The following is a 21345-nucleotide window of genomic DNA, read 5'->3' on the forward strand; positions in this document are numbered from 1 at the left end:
TGCTGAGAGATCCGCTGTTAGTCTGATGGACTTCCTTTTGTGGGTAACCCAACCTTTCTCTCTGGCTGCCCTTAACATTTTTTCCTTCATTTCAACTTTGGTGAATCTGACAATTATGTGTCTTGGAGTTGCTCTTCTCAAGGAGTATCTGGTGGCATTCTCTGTATTTCCTGAATTTGAATGTTGGCCTGCCTTGCTAGGCTGGCGAAGTTCTCCTGGATAATATCCTGAATAGTGTTTTCCAACTTGGTTCCATTCTCCCCGTCACTTTCAGGTACACCAATCAGACGTACATTTGGTCTTTTCACATAGTCCCATATTTCTTGGAGGCTTTGTTCATTTCTTTTTACTCTTTTTTCTCTAAACTTCTCTTCTCACTTCATTTCATTCATTTGATCTTGAATCACTGATACCCTTTCTTCCACTTGATTGAATCGGCTACTAAAGCTTGTGCATGTATCACGTAGTTCTTGTGCCAAGGTTTTCAGCTCCATCAGGTCATGTAAGGTCTTCTCTATGTTGTTTATTCTAGTTAGCCTTTCGTCTAATCTTTTTTCAAGTTTTTTGCTTCTTTACGATGGGTTTGAACATCTTCCTTTAGCTCGGAGAAATTTGTTATTACCAATCGTCTGAAGGCTTCTTCTCTCAACTCATCAAAGTCGTTCTCTGTCCAGCTTTGTTCCATTGCTGGTGAGGAGCTGCATTCCTTTGGAGGAGAAGAGGCACTATGATTTTTAAAATTTTCAGATTTTCTGCTCTGGTTTTTCCCCATCTTTGTAGTTTTATCTACCTTTGGTCTTTGATGATGGTGACGTACAGATGGGGTTTTGGTGTGGATGTCCTTTCTGTTAGTTTTCCTTCTAACAGTCAGGACCCTCAGCTGCAGGTCTGTTGGAGTTTGCTGGAGGTCCACTCCAGACCCTGTTTTCCTGGGTTTCACCAGCAGAGGCTGCAGAACAGCAAATATTGCAGAATGGCAGATGTCGCTGCCTGATCCTTCCTCTGGAAGCTGTGTCTTAGAGGGGCACACAGCCGTATGAGGTGTAAGTCGGCCCCTACTGGGAGGTGCCTCCCAGTTAGGCTACTCAGGGGTCAGGGACCCACTTGAGGAGGCAGTCTGTCCATTCTCAGATCTCAAACTCCATCCTGGGAGAACCGCTACTCTCTTCAAAGCTGTCAGACAGGGACTTTTAAGTCTGCAGAAGTTTCTGCTGCCTTTTGTTCAGCTATGCCCTGCCCTTAGAGGTGGAGTCTACAGAGGCAGGCAGGCCTCCTTGAGCTGTGGTGGGCTCCACCCAGTTCGAGCTCCCAGGCTGCTTTGTTTACCTACTCAAGCCTCAGCAATGGCAGACGCCCCTTCCCCAGCCTCACTGCCACCTTGCAATTCAATCTCAGACTGCTGTGCTAGCTGTGAGTGAAGCTCCATGGGCGTGGGACCCTCCGAGCCAGGTGCAGGATATAATCTCTTGGTGTGCCGTTTGCTAAGACCATTGGAATAGTGAAGTATTAGGGGGGAGTGTCCTGATTTTTTGCATGCCATCTGTCACGGCTTCCCTTGGCTAGGAAAGGGAATTCCCTGACCCCTTGCACTTCCTGGGTGAGGCGATGCCCTGTCTTGCTTTGGCTCATGCTCCATGGGTTGCACCCACTGTCTGACAAGCCCCAGTGAGATGAACCCAGTATCTCAGTTGGAAATGCAGAAATCACCCATCTTCTGCGTCACTCATGCTGTCAGCTGTAGACTGGAGCTGTTCCTATTCAGCCATCTGGGAACCTCCTCTTCCTGTAGTTCTTTAAAAAAAAAAATTGCAGGCGGGGCATGGTGGCTTATGCCTGTAATCCTAGTGTAGCAGGACAAGCCATAGACAAACCCCCTCAAACACTGAGTTAAAGAAAGAAGGGCTTTATTCAGCCGGGAGCTTCATCAAGACTCATGTCTCCAAAAACTGAGCTCCCCGAGTGAGCAATTTCTGTTCCTTTTAAGGGCTCACAACTCTAAGGGGGTCCACATGAGGGGGTTGTGATCAATTGAGCAAGCAGGGGGTACGTGACTGGGGGCTGCATGTACCAGTGATCAAAACAGAACAGAACAGGACAGGGATTTTCACAATGCTTTTCTATACAATGTCTGGAATCTACAGATAACATAACTGGTTAGGTCAGGGGTCGAACTTTAACCAGACCCAGGACCCAGTGCTGAGCTGTCCACCTGTGGATTTCATTTCTGCCTTTTAGTTTTTACTTCTTCTTTCTTTGGAGGAAGAAATTGGGCATAAGACAATATGAGGGGTGGTTTCCTCCCTTATTCCCGTCCTTTGAGACTCTCACTCAATAGTGGGAGTTCTCACTTTTATTCTCACTACCCATGTCTTCTTGCAAGACAGATCAATAGTGATTTATATAGTACACTTGTGCTGAAGCATTTTGGTGAACTAAGGTAGTGATGAAGCTTTTTATCATTTGAAGAAGTACAGGTAGCAAACAAGGGAGCAGTAGGCAGGTTTCTATTACTATTATAACTCCTATTCTAAGAGTTTTAAATCTTATTAGCACTGGGAGCAATTTTCTAAACATGGCCCCAGAATCAAATCCATGCCACACTTGCGTGGGTACATGTACCAGTTTTGTCATATTTCTAACTATGTCTTCAACTACTTGCCCTTGATCATCTATATGTAGACAGCAATTAGTAAGCTTAAATTTCCTACAGACCCTTCCTTCAGCTGCTAGCAAGTAGTCGAGAGCCAATCTATTTTGATAGATAACATTTCTCATCTGAGTTTCTTGCCAGGCCAGAATAGTCAAGGCTCTGCCAGTCTTATTAGTGATTATTCTTAAGAGAGCTTGTAATTGTATGATTTGGTTGAGCATGTAAATGGGGGTTCGGTATCCCCATAAGCCGTCTTGTGCCTGAGTAGCAGGCCCATAATATTGTATCATTAGGGAGGCCATTCATTATTTTTCCAATTTCCTATAGCTATGCTTTTCTTTTCATGGGAAGCATAGACAGGGAAGCTCAGGAGTTCTCCTGTGGGCAGTAGGAAGAAAGATGGTTTAATAGTGCCAATAACAATTACCTGCCCACTGGTCAGGTAATTTGGTATAAACTCTATGCCCACATACCCTGTATAATCCAGTGGGGGCTGTCCAGTCCCAGCGGGACCCCGGGTGGGTCCACATGATTTGCAACTTTAGGAATTTACTAAATGGATTTTTCTTAGTGTGGTTTGACCTCCACTAGGTGGCTGTTTTTGTCATACTATTATACAATTTTTGCCCAAGACAGCTGAGTCTTCCCACAGGAAGGGTGAAGTCCTTCCCCACTCTTGCTATAGAGTATTGTGTAATGACTGAGGCTTTTAGGACCCAGAAGTTATCAGGGTGATTCTTTTGAGCTGGGAATTTGTCAGGAACTGGATCTTTAGGTACTAATTCTCGGGCTTCCCATGGCCATTGATCTGCCATTATAGTTCCTCCACATACATAACATGAAGTGATATTGAGAGACTGGGCTACATGCTCAGCTAATTGCAAAAACAAATTTCTTGTTTTTCCTGCAATTTCTGGTACTGGCACATTCAGTTCATAATAGAAGGTTTGAAATACTTGCTCAGGAGAGTGTTTATAAACTTCTCCTTAAACCACAATACTTACTCGAGAATCCAGTCCAGCCCCATAGATTCCTAGGGTTACATGCTCCCCTTTTTTCCAGTGAGAATCAAGGGGGTAGGTTATTACTAGTTATAAGGGGTTACACTGATCACTGGTACAGGAAGGGCCACTTTTCCCTTTCTGAAGGTAGACATGATTCTTTTTAATTTTTTATCCAAGTAGCCTAAATGACACAAGACCAGTATCCACATTTATTTCCACACAGTCCTAATTCACGACAAATATACTTATTTTCTGCCATATAGCCTCTTTCTTAATTAAGAGAACCACATCCTATTCCCAACTTATTACTATTAATGACAGTGCAGGCAAAATCAAATTTCAGGGTCACTTGTTTGGGCACCCCTTTTTCTTCTGTTTTAGCTAACACTTTACTCGTGTCATTTATGAGCCCCCACCAGTCCTCAGTCCTTAATCTCATTTTAAAAACTGTGGTAATGGGAGGCTCAGATGGGTCATAACACACATCAGGTTGGTCATTTCCTGGGCTACATACCTTGCATAGAATAGCATTATACAAACAAGTTCTTTTTAGAGTCCCCGTACACTTATAATGACCATAAAATAATAGGACTGGAGCAACTTTTGTCCTACCTTAGTGACTTGATGTATATGCTGGGAACAGTGCTCAGTCTGAGGAAGGTCAGTTGAAGTCCTTAATGTACAAGTCCAAATTTTAAGGAAAACGAGTCCCGTGATGAGTTTCCTCATGCTTTGGCCATGTGTGGACCAGTCAGCTTCTGGATGTGACTGGAGTAGGGCTTGTCGTCTTTTTCAGAATCACTTTGCAGGGGCTGGTGAAGCTGTTCCCGTCCACGTACAACTCACAGTCTACTGATGTTCAAGGATGGTCTCGGAGGTTGGGCCCACTGGAATAAACTGAGTCCAATACCTCTACACAATTATGTTCAACTGGGCTCTCTGATACCGGGAGCAAGGTGGTGGTGGGGTTTAGGGTGTTGCAAACTTCAATGGTTATGTGGGGATTTTCACATAGCAAGCTTTGGTACTTGGTTAATCCAGCATTTGTTAGCCAATGATGTCCTTTGGCATTCATCAAAGTTACCACAGCATGGGGGGCCTTTATATTCAGGTTTTGCCCAAGGGTTATTTTATCTGCTTCTTGTGCTAACAGGGCTGTTGCTGCAAGGGCCCTTAGACTTGGGGGCCAGGCTTTGGAAACCCTGTCTAGTTGTTTTGAGAGATAGGCCACGGGCCTTGGCCAGGGCCCCACAGTCTGGGTTAAAACTCCAACTGCCATTTTTTCTCTGTCTGACACATATAGTGTAAAGGGTTTTGTCAGATCAGGTAGCCCCAGGGCTGGGGCTGACATGAGTTTTTGTTTTAACTCACGAAAAGCTCGTTGCTGTTGGTTGTAATAGATGTAGTTTATCCAATCTACATTTTTATTAACTGTCACCCACCAAAAATATTGACTCAAATCCTGCAACTATTTGATTTCAAGCTTTAAATTGATCTGGTATTCCCCTTGGGACTCCAATTGTGTCTAAATAGATGTGAGAGTCAAAAGACCTATAAGGGGCTTCTCTCACTTTACGATGGCTTATTTTTCCTCCCTCTGGTTGATGAAATGCCAGGGTGAAAGGAACAGCCAATTGGACTAAGGTACAAGTGCCACTCCAGTTATTTGGGAGAGTGCCCAGTAAAGGTCCACCACAATACCACCACACATCTGCTCGGTGATGAACAAGGGCTGACTAATTGATAAGCTCTTGAAAATACTTAAGCTCACTGCATCCCTTCAGGTCTCCAAGGAACGCTAAGTTTCCTCCCTGTCGTGAGAGACACGAAATGAGCTTAGTGTTGGGGGATGGAAGTTGGATGCCCCTCGGGGGCTGACCTGCAGGGTGCTGGACTTTGGGATACAGCCAAGAGAGCTTGACACGACTTATTGCTCCAGGTTGTAGAATCCTGGAAAAGAGCTACCATGCAGCCCACACCTGGTCGACTGGAGGACCACCTTAGTGGAAAGAGGGCAATCTGGGCCTCTGGCCTGCCGTGTGCACAAGCATAACAATTGCTTTTGTTTAACGTGCCAATGGAATATTTGATCGATTCCAACTAGGCATTTGCATCTTGGTATCCTGTCTTAATTGCCAAAGTTTAAGTCTTTAATTTCTATGATCCTTTAGAAAAAATGAATGTATGATTTTAGGAAATTACAAAAACCAGTTGGGGCAGTCCATCCTTGCTCTTTCGTGGTCCACAGAACTTTGGACCAACTACAGCATAAAAGCTCTACATTGCAGAGCAAGACTCCTGGTTGACACTGGAGTCTTTACCAAAATTTCCCCAGATTAAATGGTCCTAATTTACTAATGCCCAGTCTGAGGAGAGTCAGGAGCGACAGAGGTACTTTTTTGAAGTAGAGAGCTGTCTTTGACTTGGCGTGTCCCTACAGGGTATAACAAGGCAAGCATTAATTGCAGTAGTTTGAGGCAAAATTGGCTTGGTTATGTTAACAACTAGATGGTGAGCAATAGAGCAAGGAAAGAAGAAAGAGTAATAGAATAGATGAAAGAGTTAAATTTTTCTTAGCTTTAGTTTGGTAGGGTTTTCCCCTGGGACTACGGCCCACAGCTCTGGAGAGGGTGGCGCTTTCTTGACTCGGTTGTGATGAGTCCATCCTTTCTTTGTTGTACGAACAGCAGTCTCGGTGGTTAGCAGCACAAGGTAGGGTCCTTCCTAGGCTGGCTCGAGTTTCCTTTTCTTTCACCTTTTGATGCGAACATGATCTTTAGGCTGGTGCTGGTTTACCAGAAATTCTAGGGGTGGTACATGTGCTAAAAGATTTTTGGTTTTGAGGGAAAGGAAAGTGGAAGATAAACCAAGTATATAATTTTTAAGAAATTAACCTTTTGTTTTAAATGTGGGGACATCAGCAGTGGACTTCATAGTCCTCAGTGCCTTTCTACTGAGAAATCTCCTTTAGCACCTATTTTTATTAGTTTTTAGACCAAAGAAGCCAAACACCATTTTATATTTGACAATGCTTCCTATATGATTTTTATACCAGATAAGCTAAATTTCACCTTTATATTAGTATGTTTTTAATGTTAAACTTAGTTTTAATAAAACTTTGTAGACATATTTATTCAATTTTTAAAGTCTGACCATAAGGTAAGATTTTTGTAGACTTTTTTTTTAACCTTTTATAACCTTTGTTACAGAGCAGGTTAGTGCTTTAAGAAAAACCCATTGTGTTTTTATTTTAATGTTCAGTTCACAGAAAAACTTGATGATACCCCTTTAACTTTAGCTAATATGTTTATACACAGCGTTTTCTTTACAATTAACGTTTTAAAACTTGCTTAAACCTTCAAAACAAAAAAATTTTTTAACCTTTTAATGTAGGTAAAAATTTACATTCTTATGCCTCTTTATAATCTTTTTACCAAAAATATATTTTACTTCCCTTATACACTTTGGACATAAACTGTTTTTTAAATAGTACTCAGGAGTACTGTTTAAATTATACAACATTTCCTGCATAAATTTTTTATAACTTTTTTTTCTCTTTCACGACTTTCACAAACAATTCTTTGACCTGTCTCAACTTTCAGACTTATTACAAACATTTCTTTCTTTAAACAACCAGTTAATTTATTTCAGGACAAGAATTTACCATATAACATTCTTTTTACATAAATTCTGCCCCCTCCTCCAGTTCCCCCCCCTCCATTTTTTTTTTCCGAAGATAACCATTCTTTTCCAAAGCGAACTTCTTTTATGTCTGTGGACTAGACTGTCTAGGGCCACAAGATTAGGAGTTACTATAATACATGTTAAACTTTAACTTTTAGCAAACTTTGCTTTTGTTGAAAACCTCGTAAGTTTGGGATTTCAATTATCCTTTGCTATTAATAAGACCTTATTTAGTTCAAATTAACTTAGAATTGGTATAGATGGCTTTTTTTTTTTCCTTCAGTTACCCAGGAGGAACCATCTACAGTTCTGTCCTGAAGGAAGTTCCTCCTAGGTCTGGTTGGAACTTTGTATGGTAATTAAGATTTAGATCCCCTGTTAGGAAACCTGCTGGGTTGAGGGAATTTTCAGTGCTTAATGTTAAATCATCTTTTTTTTTTTTTTTTTTCCTTAGGATACTTCTGAACTGGTGAGCTGTGCTCACAATGAGGTTTCCTCTAAAAGTTATTTTTTTTACTTTCTTCTGTTAGCAAAGCAGTTGCTGCTACAGATTGAATGCATTTGGGCCATCTGTGGTTTACTGGGTGAAGGATTTTTGATATGAAGGCCTCAGTGCTTTTGGGATACGCCCTTGTTTACACTGACAGCAAAGTGGTGTGGCATGTTATAGGGTTACCGAGAATACCTTTAATTATCAATTATAGGTTTTAAATTTACCTTGGCTTTTAAAGGAATAGGGTACACTGTTTTATTCTTAACTATTGCATATCTCTCTCTTTCTCTCTTCCTTTCTCTCTTTGACTTTCTATTTCTCTCTCTTTGACTTTCCTTTTGCCTCCGTCTCTTCCTTTCTCTCTCTGCCTCTGTCTTTCTCTCTCTCTCTCCTTGACTCCCTCTTTGTCTCTCTGTCTCTTCCTTTCTATCTCTTCCTCTCTCTCTTTGCCTCTTTTCCTCTCTGTCTCTTTCCTTTCTGTTCTCTGCTGGTCTTTCCTTGCCTCTTCCAGCTGCTTATGCTGCTGTTCTCTCAACCATTGTGGTGGGGGTAGGGGGAGGTCTAAAACTAGCTGTAACCAAGTGTCTATGTATGGGAACTGGTCTGGATGCCCTGGTTTACAGGTTATCTTGTGCCATACCTTTGAAACAAGGGACCTGTCCAGGCTTCCTTCTGATGGCCAACCCACCTCTAATGCCGGCCAGTCTGTCTTACACAAAGTTTTACATTTTCCTGGTGTCATAGTACTCCATAGTCTCCCTTAAATCCTTTCTTGAAAATTTTCAACATAGTTCCTAGTGGGGTGGGCTTACTTTGTGCCTGACCCATGCTTCCTTGAGACAAAACACCGCGCCAGAATCAAAACCAAAATCAGAGTATCAAGAAGTCCAAGCCAGGTCAAAACCAAAACCAAAGTATCAAGCAATCCAAGTCAAGTTAAAAACAAAACCCAAACTGCCGGTACAGGCACATCATGGGTGATCAGGCCACGCTTCCACTCAAATGGAGTGGGCAAGTTCCAAAGTCTAGTCTTACCAAGTTTCAGATGTCCAGACTCCAAGTGCCAGTTCCTTCCTGGTGTTCAGCCACTGCGTTGATCCTCTGTGGGGGCCTGCCACGCACTGCTCTGGCAAAGCATTCCACCAGGGCAATTGCCTACCCAGGAGTGCTGTCAGCATCTGCGTTGCTCAAGCTGGCCAGAGTCCCCGCAGGGATGCTCCACAGGGCAGGCCTAAGGGGCTGCCCTGACTGTCCATTAATCACCTCACTTCATGGTCAGGGAACCAAGAAATGTAGCAGGACAAGCAATAGACAAAACCCCTCAGACACTGAGTTAAAGAAGGAAGGGCTTTATTCGGCCGGGAGCTTCAGCAACACTCAGGTCTCCAAAAAGCGAGCTCCCAGAGTGAGCAATTCCTGTCCCTTTTAAGGGCTCACAGCTCTAAGGGGGTCCACGTGAGGGTGTCATGATCGATTGAGCAAGCAGGGGGTACGTGACTGGGGGTTGCATGCACTGGTAATGAGAATGGAACAGAACAGGACAGGGATTTTCACAATGCTTTTCCATACCATATCTGGAGTCTGTAGATAACATAACTGGTTAGGTCAGGGGTCAATCTTTAACCAGACCCAGAGCGTGGTCCCGGGCTGTCTGCCTGTGGATTTCATTTCTGCCTTTTACTTTTTACTTCTTTCTTTGGAGGCAGAAATTGGGCATAAGACAACATGAGGGGTGGTCTACTCCCTTACCAGCACTTTGGAAGGCTGAGGCAGGTGGATTACCTGAGGTCAGGAGTTTGAGACCAGCCTGGCCAATATGGTGAAACTCTGTCTCTACTAAAAATAAAAAATAAAAAAAATAGCCAAGCATAGTGGCGTGTGCCTGTCCCAGCTATTCGGGAGGCTGAGGAAGGAGAATCGCTTGAACCCGGGAGGCAGAGGTTGCAGTGAACTGGGATCATACCACTGCACTCCAGCCTGGGCGACAGGGCAAGACTTTGTCTCAATTAAAAAAAAAATAATTTCAATGTTTAGATTCAGGGGTACGGGTACAGGCTTGTTACATGCAGCATTGCATGTTGCTGAGGTTTGGGCTACAGATCCCATCACCCAGGTAGTGAGCATAGTACCTGTGGTGGTTTTTCTTTTTTCTTTTTCTTTTCTTTCTTTCTTTTTGTTTGTTTGTTTGTTTGTTTGTTTTTTAAGAGACAGGGTCTCACTATGTTGCCCAGGCTGGTTTTGAACTGCTGAGCTCAAGCAATCCTCCTGCCTTGGCCTCCTAAAATGCTGAGATTACAGGCGTGAGCCACTGAGCCTGGACCAATAAGTGGTTTTTCAACCCACCTCCTGCTCCCCCATCTGGTAGTCTGCAGTATCTATTGTTCCTATCTTTATGTCTATGTATACCCAATGTTTAGCTCCCACTTATAAGTGAGAACATGCAGTATTTGATTTTCTGTTCCTGTGTCAATTCACTTAGGATTATAGCCTCCAGCTGCATCCATGTTGTCACAAAGGATGTGATTCATTCTTTTTTATGGTGGCGTAGTATTCCATGGTGTATATGTACCACATTTTCTTATCCAATCCACCATCGATGGGCACCTAGGTTGATTCCATGTCTTTCTATTGTGAATAGTGCTGTGATGAATATATGAGCATGTATCTTTTTGGTAGAACAGCTGATATTCTTTTGGATATATGGCCAGTAATGAGATTGCTGGGTTGAATAGTAGCCCTGTTTTATATTCGTTGAGAAATCTTCAAACTGCTTTCCACAGTGGCTGGACTAATTTACATTCCCACCAGCCAACAATGTATAAGCATTCCTTTTTCTGCATAGCCTCACCGGCATCTGTTACTGTCTTTTTAATAATAGCATTCTGACTGGTGTGAGATGGTACCTCATTGTGGTTTATGATTTGCATTTCTCTGGTGATTAGTGATAATGAACTTTTGTTTCAAATGTTTTTTGACTACTTGTATGTCTTCTTTTGAGAAGTGTCTGTTTATGTCCTTTACCTACTTTTTAATGGGGTTATTTGTTTTTTGCTTGTTGATTTGTTGAAGTTCCTTATAGATTCTGGATTTCAGACCTTTGTCAGATGTGGTTTGCAAATATTTTCTCCCATTCTGTAAGTTTTCTGTTTACTCTGTTGATAGTTTCTTTTGCTCTACAGAAACTCTTTAGTTTAATTAGTTCCCACTTGTTGCTTTTGTTTTTTTTTTTGAGACGGAGTCTCTCTCTGTCGCCCAGGCTGGAGTGCAGTGGCCTGATCTCAGCTCACTGCAAGCTCCGCCTCCCGGGTTTACGCCATTCTCCTGCCTCAGCCTCCCGAGTAGCTGGGACTACAGGCGCCCGCCACCTCACCCGGCTAATTTTTTTTTCATTTTTAGTAGAGACGGGGTTTCACCGGGTTAGCCAGGATGGTCTCGATCTCCTGACCTCGTGATCCGCCCGTCTCGGCCTCCCAAAGTGCTGGGATTACAGGCTTGAGCCACCGCGCCCGGCCTGCTTTTGTTTTTGTTGTAGTTGCTTTTGAGGACTTAGCCAAAAGTTTTTTGTCAAGGCTGATGTTGAGAAAGTATTTCCTAGGTTTTCTTCTACGATTTTAATAGTTTGAGGGCTCACATTTAATTTAAATCTTTAATCGATGTGATTTAAGTCTTTAATCACATTTAAATGTTTAGTACACCTTGAGTTGATTTTTGTATAAGGTGTAAGGAAGGGATTCAGTTTCATACTTCTGCATATGGATAGCCAGTTATCTCCACAGTATTTATTGAATAGGGAGTTCTTTCCTCATTGCTTGCTTCATAGTCTTTATTGAAGATCAGGTGGTTGTAGGTGGGTGGCTTTATTTCTGGGCTCTCTGTTCTATTCCATTGGTCTATTTGTCTGTCTTTGTACCTATAACCTCATACTATAGGTACAAATACCTATAGTTTTGGTTACTATAGCCTCATATTTGGGTGGTGTGATGCCTCCAGCTTCGTTATTTTTGCTTAGGATTGCTTTGGCTATTCAGGCTCTTTTTTTGGTTCCATATTAATTTTAGAATAGTTTTTTTCTAATTCTGTGAACAATGGCATTGGCAGTTTGATACAAATAGCATCAAATCTGTAAATTGCTTTGAGCAGTGTGGTCATTTTAACTATATTGATTCTTCCAATCCATGAGCATGGAATACTTTTCGATTTATTTGTGTCATCTCGGATTTCTTTCAATGGTGTTTTGTATTTCTCTTTGTAGAGAACTTTCACCTCCTTGGTTAGCTGTGTTCCCAGGTACTTCATTTTTCATGTCTGCCTGTAGTTCTGTGTGTTTTAAAAATTTTTGTCAGTGGTTCTCTTTGACCTGTAATTAACACATTGTATGAAGATGAAATCAGTTTGTCCTGTTACCTGAGCAACTTGTCATAATTCTTTGCCAATAGTCAAATTCTTCACGTGGTCTCTCTAAACACATATTGGTCATTGATGGTGTCAATGCCTGATATGTATAAGGGATGGGGTGGGGAAGAAAGTGTAGAGGAATTATGGGAAGTCAAGTGTGGACTGGATGCCATTTCTCTGTTTTGGGTGTGTGGTCAGGACCACATGAGGAAGGCTGGCTGGTCAACTCCCCCACCCCACACAAGTACACGCACATTACCATCAACAGTAATAGATGCTTAAACTGGGTCAGTCTGGGAGTTATGAGAACAAGTGGGAGGGGCACCCACAGAAAGGCAGTAGGGAAGTCTTCTTGGAGGAAGTGACAGCTAAGCCAAGGCCTGAGACAGAAGCAAAAGAAAAGTGAAAGGGGTGTGGGGAAGCAAGGGGCCAGAGGAGGGAGACTGAATGGAACGGAGGGTCAGAATATGGGTGTATGGAGGTGGGAGGAGTGGTGGGAGAAAACGGGAAGAAGGGTAGGTGTGGTTTATCCCAGACATGCAGGGCTTGTTCAACATCCCAAATATCAATATTGCAGAAATGGACAAGCTGATCCTGAAGTTCATATGGAAACAGAAGGGACCCATATGTTAGACTTATACCTAAATATTTCATGGCCTTTGGCGCTATTGTAAATTGTACTGGTTTTTAAATTTAAATTTTCAATTGTTCAATGATATAGAAATACAACTGGCTGGGCCCAGTGACTCACGCCTGTAATCCCAGCACTTTGGGAGGCCGAAGCAGGTGGATCACCTGAGGTCGGGATTTTGAGACCAGCCTGACCAACATGGAGAAACCGTGTCGCTACTAAAAATACAAAATTAGCTGGGTGTGGTGGCACATGCCTATAATCCCAGTTACTTGGGAGGCTGAGGCAGGAGAATTGCTTGAACCTGGGAGGCAGAGGTTATGGTGAGCCGAGATCATGCCATTGCACTCCAGCCTGGGCAACAAGTGCGAAACTCCGTCTAAAAAAAAAAGAAGAAGAGATACAACTGATTCTTACATATTGATCTTGTATTCAAAACAATCTTAGAAAAGGGGAACAAAGTTGGAGGGTTCACACTTTACAATTCAAAACTTACAAAGCCATAGAGCCAGAAAATAAATTAGTGGTTTCCAGGGGCTGGGGGTTGGATTTGGGATTGGAAGTACTGCTAACAGATACAAAATTTCTTTCTGGTAAGATGGAAATGTTCTGGAGGTAGTGGTGATGATTACACAACATTGTGAATGTACTAAAACCCAGTGAACCTTATACTTTAAAATGGTAAAGTTTATGGTCTGTACATTTAATCTAAATTATAAAAGCTACTTTGAAGAAAACAATGTCATTCACCATAACAGCAGATTAAAGAAGAAAAAACATGTAACCACCTGAACAGATATAGAACTAGAATTTGACAACATACAACATCCTTTCATGATTAAAAATACTCTCAGCAAACTAGGAACTGAAGGGAACTGCCTCAACCTGAAAAAAGAGCATTTACAAAAATTATCTAGCAAGGATTATACTTAAAGTGAAAGAGAATGCTTTTCACCTAAAATGGGAAACAAGGCAAGAATATCTACTTTTATAATTCCTATTCAACATTGTACTGGAAGACCTAGCCAATGCAATAAAGCAAGAAAAAAAAATACAGAGAGGAAAGGAAGAAATAAAACCATCTCTATTTGCAGATGATACAATTGCATGGAAAATTCCAAAGAATCTATAAAAAAGCTATGATAATTCAGTAAGTTCTCAGGATATAAGAGCAACGTATAAAAATCAGTTGTATTTCTATAATATAATTGAACAGCTGGAAATTTAAATGAAAAAGTACCATTTACAATAACATCAAATACCATGAAACATTTAGGTATAAATCAAATGAAACATGTATGATAACTTTATGCTGAAAACTACAAAACACTAATGAGAGAAATAAAAGACCTAAATAAATGGAGAGATACACTGTGGCCATGGATTCGAATATTGGAGTTCCAATATTGTTAAGGTGTCAGTTCTTCCTGAGTTGATCTACAGATTCAATGCAATAAAAATCCTGGATAATATTCCATTGTGCACATGTACTACATTTTCTTTATCCATTAATTTGTTGATGGACACTTAGGTTGATTCTATATCTCGACTATTGTGAATAGTGCTGTGATAAACATGGGAGTGCAGTTTATCTCTTCAGTATACTGATTTCCTTTCCTTTGGCAATATACCCAGCACTAGGATTGCTGCATCATATGGTAGTTCCATTTTTAGTTTTCTTGAGGAGCCTCCATACTGTTCTCTATAGTGGCTTTACTAATTTACATTCCCACCAACAGTGCATGAGGGTTCCTCTTTCTCTGCATCTTTGCCAGCATCCATCATTATCTGTCTTTTCGATAAAAGCCCTTTTAACTGGAATGAGATGATATTTCATTGTGGTTTTCATTTGCATTTTTCTAGTACACAAAGGAATATTATTCAGCCATAAGATGAATGATGTCTTGTGATCTGCCATAACAGGATTGGAACTGGAGGACATTATGTTAAGTAAAACAACCTGGGCACAGAAAAACAAATATTGCATGTTCTCATTCATGTGTAGGAGCTAAAAAAAAAAATTGGATCTCATGAAGGTAGAGAGTAGAATGATGGTACTAGAGACTGGGAAGGGTAGTGAGGAGGATGGGTTAAAGTGGGGATGGTTAATGGGTACAAAAACACAGTTAGGAAAAATAAGACCTAGTGTTTGGTAGCACAGTAGGGTGACTACAGTTAACAATAATTTATTGTATATTTCAAAATAACTACAAGAGTGGAATTGGAATGTTCCCAGCAAAAGATATGATAAATACTTGAGGTGATGGATATCCCAGTTACCCTGATTTGATCATCACACATTGTATGCTTGTATCAAAATATCACATGTTCCCTATAAATGTGTGCAATGATTATGCATACATGAAAAAGTAAAACTCCTGAAAGTATAATCTGAAGAATTTAGCCAATTCTAAAATGCATATAAAAATAAAAAAGTTGAGTATCCAAAAGAATTTTGAAAAGAATCTTGATACGTACCATTAAGTAGCTGTCACTTTTTATTTATTTATTTAATTTAAAAAATTAGATTGATATTTTATTATTTTTTAACTTTTACTTTAGGTTTGAGGGTACACGTGAAAGTTTGTTACATAGGTAAACACGTGTCATGGGAGTTTGTTGTACAGAGTATTTCATCACCCAGGTATTAAGCCTAGTACCCAATGGTTATTTTTTCTGCTCCTGCCTCCTCCCAACTTCCACCCTCAAGTAGACCCCAGTGTTTGTTGTTTCCTTCTTTGTGTTCATAAGTTCTTATTGTTTAGCTCCCACTAATAAGTGAGAACATGCAGTATTTTTTTTTCTGTTCCTGTGTTAATTTGCTAAGGATAATGGCCTCCAGCTCCATCCATGTTCCCACAAAAGACATGATCTTGCTATTTTTTATGGCTACATAGTATTCCATGGTGTATATGTATCACATTTTTTAAAATCCTGTTTGTCATTGGTGGGCATTTAGGTTGATTCCATGTTTTGCTGTTGTGACTAGAACTGCAATAAATATTCAGGTGCATGTGTCTTTAATGGTAGGATCATTTATATTCCTGTGGGTATATCCCCAGTAATGGGATTGCTGGGTGGAATTGTAGTTCTGCTTTTAGCTCTTTGAGAAGTTGCCATACTGCTTTCCCCAAGTGGTTGAGCTAATTTACCACTCCCACTAACAGTATAAGTGTTCCCTTTTCTCCACAACCTCACCAGTATCTATTTTTTTACTTTTACTAGTAGCCATTCTAACTGGTGTGAGATGGTATCTCATTGTGGTTTTGATTTACATTTCTCTAATGATAATGATATTGAGCTTTTTTTATATATGCTTGTTGTCTGCATGTATGTCTTCTTTTGAAAAGTGTCTGTTCGTTTCCTTTTCCCACATTTTAATGGGGTTGTTTTTCTCTTGTAAATTTGTTTAAGTTCCCTCTAGATGCTGGATATTAGACCTTTGTTGGATGCATAGTTTGTGAATATTTTCTCTCATTCTGTAGGTTGTCTGTTTACTCTGTTGATAGTTTCTTTTGCTGTGCAGAAGCTCTTACATTTAATTAGATCCCATTTGTCAATTTTTGATTTTGTTGAGATTGCTTTTGGTGTCTTTGTCAGGAAATCTTTTCCTATTCCTGTGTCTAGGATGGTATTGTCTAGGTTGTCTTTCAGGGTTCTTATATTTTTGGGTTTTACATTTAAGTCTTTAGTCTATCTTGAGTTTATTTTTGTATATGGTGTAAGGAAGGGGTCCAGCTTCAGTCTTCTGCATATGGCTAGCCAGTTATCCTAGCACCATTTGTTGAACAGGAAGTCTTTTCCCCATTGCTTATTTTTGTCAAAGATCAGATGGTCATAGGTGTATGGCCTTATTTCTGGGCTCTATATTCTGTTCCATTGGTCTATGGGCCTGTTTTTGTACCAGTACCATGCTGTTTTGGTTACTGTAGCCCTGTAGTATAGTTTGAAGTCAGGTAATGTTATGCCTCCTTCTGTGTTCTTTTTACTTAGGATTGCCTTGGTTATTCAGGTTCTTTTTTGATTCCATATGAATTTTAAAATAGTTTTTCCTGGTTCTGTGAAGAATATCATTGGTAGCTTAACAGTAATAGCACTGAATCTATAAATTGCTTTGGGAAGTGTGTCCATTTTAATGATATTGATTCTTCCTATCCATGAGCATGAGATGTTTTACCTTTTTTTGGTGTCATCTCTGATTTCTTTGAACAGTGTTTTGTAACTCTCACTGTACAGATCTTTCACCTCCCTGGTTAGCTGTATTCCTAGTTATTTTATTCTTTTTTGGGCAACCATGAATAAGATTGCCTTCCTGATTTGGCTCTCAGCTCTTGTTGTTGTATAGGAGTGCTAGTGATTTTTGTACATTGATTTTGTATCCTGAAACTTTGTTGAAGCTATTTGTCAGCTGAAGGAGCTCCTGGGCCAAGACTGTGGGGTTTTCTAGATATAGAATCATGTTGTCTGCAAACAGGGATAGTTTGACTTCCTTTCTTCCTATTTGTATGCCCTTTTTTCTTTCTCTTGCCTGTTTGCTGTGGCTTGAACTTCCAATACTATGTTGAATAGGACTAGTGAGCAAAGGCATCTTTGTTTTGTGATGGCTTTCAAGGGGAATGCTTTTGTCCATCCAGTATGATATTGGCTGTGGGTTTGTTGTAGATGGCTCTTATTATTTTGAGGTATGTTCCTTTAACACTTTGTTTATTGAGAATTTTTAACATAAAGGGGTGTTGAATTTTATTAAAGCCTTTTCTTCATCTATTGAGATAATCATGTGGTTTTTGTCTTTAGTTCTATTTATGTGATGAATCATATTTATTGATTTGCATATGTTGAACTAACTTTGCACCCTGGGGATGAAGCCTACCTGATCACAGTGGATTAGATTTTTGATGTGCTGCTGGATTTGGTTTGCAGGTATTGTGTTGAGGATTTTTGCATTAGTGTTCATCAAGAATATTGGCCTGAAATTTTCTTTCATTGTTAAGCTGACACTTTTTAGTTTGATGCTACCCCATTTGTCTGGTTTGCTTTTGTTGCCTGTGCTTTTGGGGTCATATCCAAAATATCATTGCTCAAAAGCTTGATGGTCAAGAAGCTTTTCCCTTTGTTTTCTTCTAGTAGTTTTATAGTTTCAGGTCTTGTGTTTAAGTCTTTAATCCATTTTGAGTTGATTTTGTATATGATTTGGGATAAAGATCTAATTTAATCCTTTTGAATATGAATATCCAGTTCTCCCCACACCATTTGTTGAAGAGACTGTCCTTTCTCCTTTGCATATTCTTGGCATCATTATTGAGGATCAATTGACCATAAATGCATAGTTTTATTTCTAGCCTCCCTGTTCTGTTCCGTTGGTTGATGTGTCTGTTTTTATGCCACCACCTTGCTGTTATGATTACTAGAGCTTTCTTGACACAGTATGTTTTGACATCAGGAATTGTGATGCCTCCAGTATTTTTTTCCTGAGGATTGCTTTGGGTATTTGGGGTCTTTTGTGGTTCTATATAAATTTTAATATTTTTTTCTATTTTTGTAAAATAATGCCATTGGGATTCTGATACAGATTGTACTGAATCAGAATATTGCATTAATATTCCAATCCAAGATATCTTTCCATTTATTTTTATCTTGTTTAACTTCCTTCATTAATGTTTTATCGTTTCAGTGTACATGTTTTTCACCTCTCTGGTTAAATTTACTCTTAGGTATTTTTTTTTTTGATGCTATTGTAAATGAGATTGTTTTTTGATTTCTTTTTCAGACAGTTCATTGTTAGTGTATAGAAGCACTATTGATTTTTGACATTGATTTTGTAACCTGTAACTTTACTGAATTTATTCATTAGTTCTAGTAGTTCTTTTTTGGGGGAGTCTTTAGGGTTTTATATATATATATATTTATATGTATATCATTTTAAGTGTAAACAGATACAAATTTCCTTTTTTATATCTGATTTGGGTCTCTTTCATTTATTTTTCTTGCCTAATTGCTGTGACCAGGACTTCCAGTACTGTGTTACGTAGAAGTAGTGAGAGTAGGCATCCTTGCCTTTTTCCTCATTTTAGTGGTAAAACTTTCAATTTTTCACCATTGAGTATGATGTTTGTTGTGGGCTTGTCATATATGGCCTTTATCATATTGAGGTACATTCCTTCTGTAGTGAATTTATTGAGAGTTTGTATCATAAAATAATGTTGAATTTTGTCAAATGCTTTTTTTTTTTGGTGTGTGTATATTGAGATGATCATGTGGTTTTAGTCCTTCATTCTGTTACTGTGATATGTCACATTAATTGATTTGCATATGTGGAATCATCCTTGCATCTTGCATCCCAGGGATCAATCACACTTGATCATGGTTATTATCTTTTTTTTTTTTTTAACAAAGTCTCGCTCTGTCGCCCAGGCTGGAGTGCAGCGGTGCGATCTCGGCTCACTGCAAGTTCCATCTCCTGGGTTCACGCAATTCTCCTGTCTCAGCCTCTTGAGTAACTGGGACTACAGGCGCCCACCACCACGCCTGGCTAATTTTTTTTTCTTTTTTTGTATTTTTAGTAGAGATGGGATTTCACTGTGTTAGCCAGGATGGTCTTGATCTCCTGACCTCATGATCTGCTCATCTCAGCCTCCCAAAGTGCTGGGATTACAGGTGTGAGCCACCGCGCCTGGCCAGTTATTATCTTTTTAATGTGCTATCAAATTCAGTTTGCTAGTATTTTGTTGAAGATTTGTCCGTCTATGTTCATCAGGGATATTGATCTATAACTATGTCTTGTAGAATTTTTGTCTGGCTTTGGTATCAGGGTAATGCTGGACTCATAAAATAAATTTGGAAGTGTTCCTTGCTCTTCAATTTTTTTTTTACATGAGTTTGAAAAGGATTGACATTAATTCATTTTTTTTTTTTTTTTTTTGAGATGGAGTTTTGCTCTTGTAGCCCAGGCTGGAGTGCAATGTCACAATCTCGGCTCACTGCAACCTCTGCCTCCTAGGTTCAAGTGATTCTCCTGCCTCAGCCTCCCAAGTAACTGGTATTACAGGTGCTCACCACCATGCCTGACTAATTTTTGTATTTTTAGTAGAGACAAGGTTTCACCATGTTGGCCAGGCTGATCTTGAACTCCTGACCTTAAGTTATCCACCCACCTTGACCTCCCAAAGTGCTGGGATTACAGGCATGAGCCACTGCGCCTGGCAACATTAATTCTTTACATGTTTGCATTCACCTATGAAGCATCAGGTCCTGGACTTTTCTTTGTTGGGAGGTTTTTGATTACTGGTTCAATCTCTTCATTTATTACTGGTCTTTTCAGATTTTTAAATTTCTTCTTGACTCAGTCCTGGTAGGTTGTATTTTTCTAGAATTTTATCCATTTCTTCCAGTTTATTTAATTTTTTGGTATTAAATTGTTCATAGTTATCTCTCACGATCCTTTGTATTTTGGTGGCATCAGTTGTAACGCCTCCTCTTTCATTTCTGATTTTATTTACTTGAGTTTTTTTTTCTTTAGTTTAGCTAAAAGTTTGTCAATTTCATTTATCTTTTTAAAAAAGCAACTCTGGCTGGGTGTTGTGGCTGACATCTGTAATCCCAGCACTTTGGAGGCTGAGGTGGGGGGATCGCTTGAACCCAGGAGTTTGAGACTAGCCTGGGCAACATAGTGAGACTGCACCTTTATAAAAAATAAATAAAAAAGTAACGCTCTGTTTTATTGACATTTTCTATTATTTTTCTAGCCACTATTTGATTTATTTCTGGTTTGATCTGTATCATTTATTTCTTATGCTGACTTTGAGTTTAGTTTTTCTTCTTTTTCTATTTCCTTGATGTGTAAAGTTGTTTCCTTCCTTCCTTCCTTCCTTTCTATCAAAATTAAAGTAAAAGTGTGTTTTTTATTTTTATTATAAATGGAGTGCAACATCATGTAGAAATCAGAAAACACAAACATGTTATAAGAATAAAACAAAAAATTTCCATACCACCAGAAACGACCAATCAATATTTAGGTGATTTTTAATTTAGGTGTTTAACTCTATGAACTTCCCTCTTAAATCTGCTTCTTCTGCATCCAATAAGTTTTGGTATGTTGTGTTTTCATCATCATTTTTCTTAAGATATTTCTTGATTTCTCTTTTGCTTTCTTCTTTGACCTACTGGATGTTCAGCAATGTGTTGTTTAATTTTCACCTATTTTTGACTTTTTAAATTTTCCTCTTGTTGATTTCTAGTGTCATAACCATTGGGTCAGAAAAAAATACTTGATATGATTTGTTTATCTATTTATTTTTTTAAACTTATTTTTGATAGAGTCTTGCTCTGTCACCCAGGCTGGAGTACAGTGGCAAAATCTTGGCTCACTGCAACCTCCGCCTCCTGGGTTCAAGTTATTCTCCTGCTTCAGCCTCCTGAATAGCTGGAATTACAGATGGCTGCCACCAAGCTTGGCTAATTTTTGTATTTTTAGTAGAGATGGGGTTTCACC

At 39.8% G+C, this 21345-nt stretch overlaps 1 protein-coding gene across 2 annotated transcripts in view; it reads left to right on the forward strand.

Annotated features, from left to right (window-relative positions):
- Positions 1 to 21345, forward strand: part of ITGAM (integrin, alpha M (complement component 3 receptor 3 subunit)) — an 88009-nt gene that overhangs the window by 30252 nt on the left and 36412 nt on the right. The window lies entirely within an intron of this gene.

This window comes from Colobus angolensis, unplaced genomic scaffold (assembly GCF_000951035.1).
Source record: "Colobus angolensis palliatus isolate OR3802 unplaced genomic scaffold, Cang.pa_1.0 Scaffold128, whole genome shotgun sequence".
Taxonomy (NCBI): domain Eukaryota; kingdom Metazoa; phylum Chordata; class Mammalia; order Primates; family Cercopithecidae; genus Colobus; species Colobus angolensis.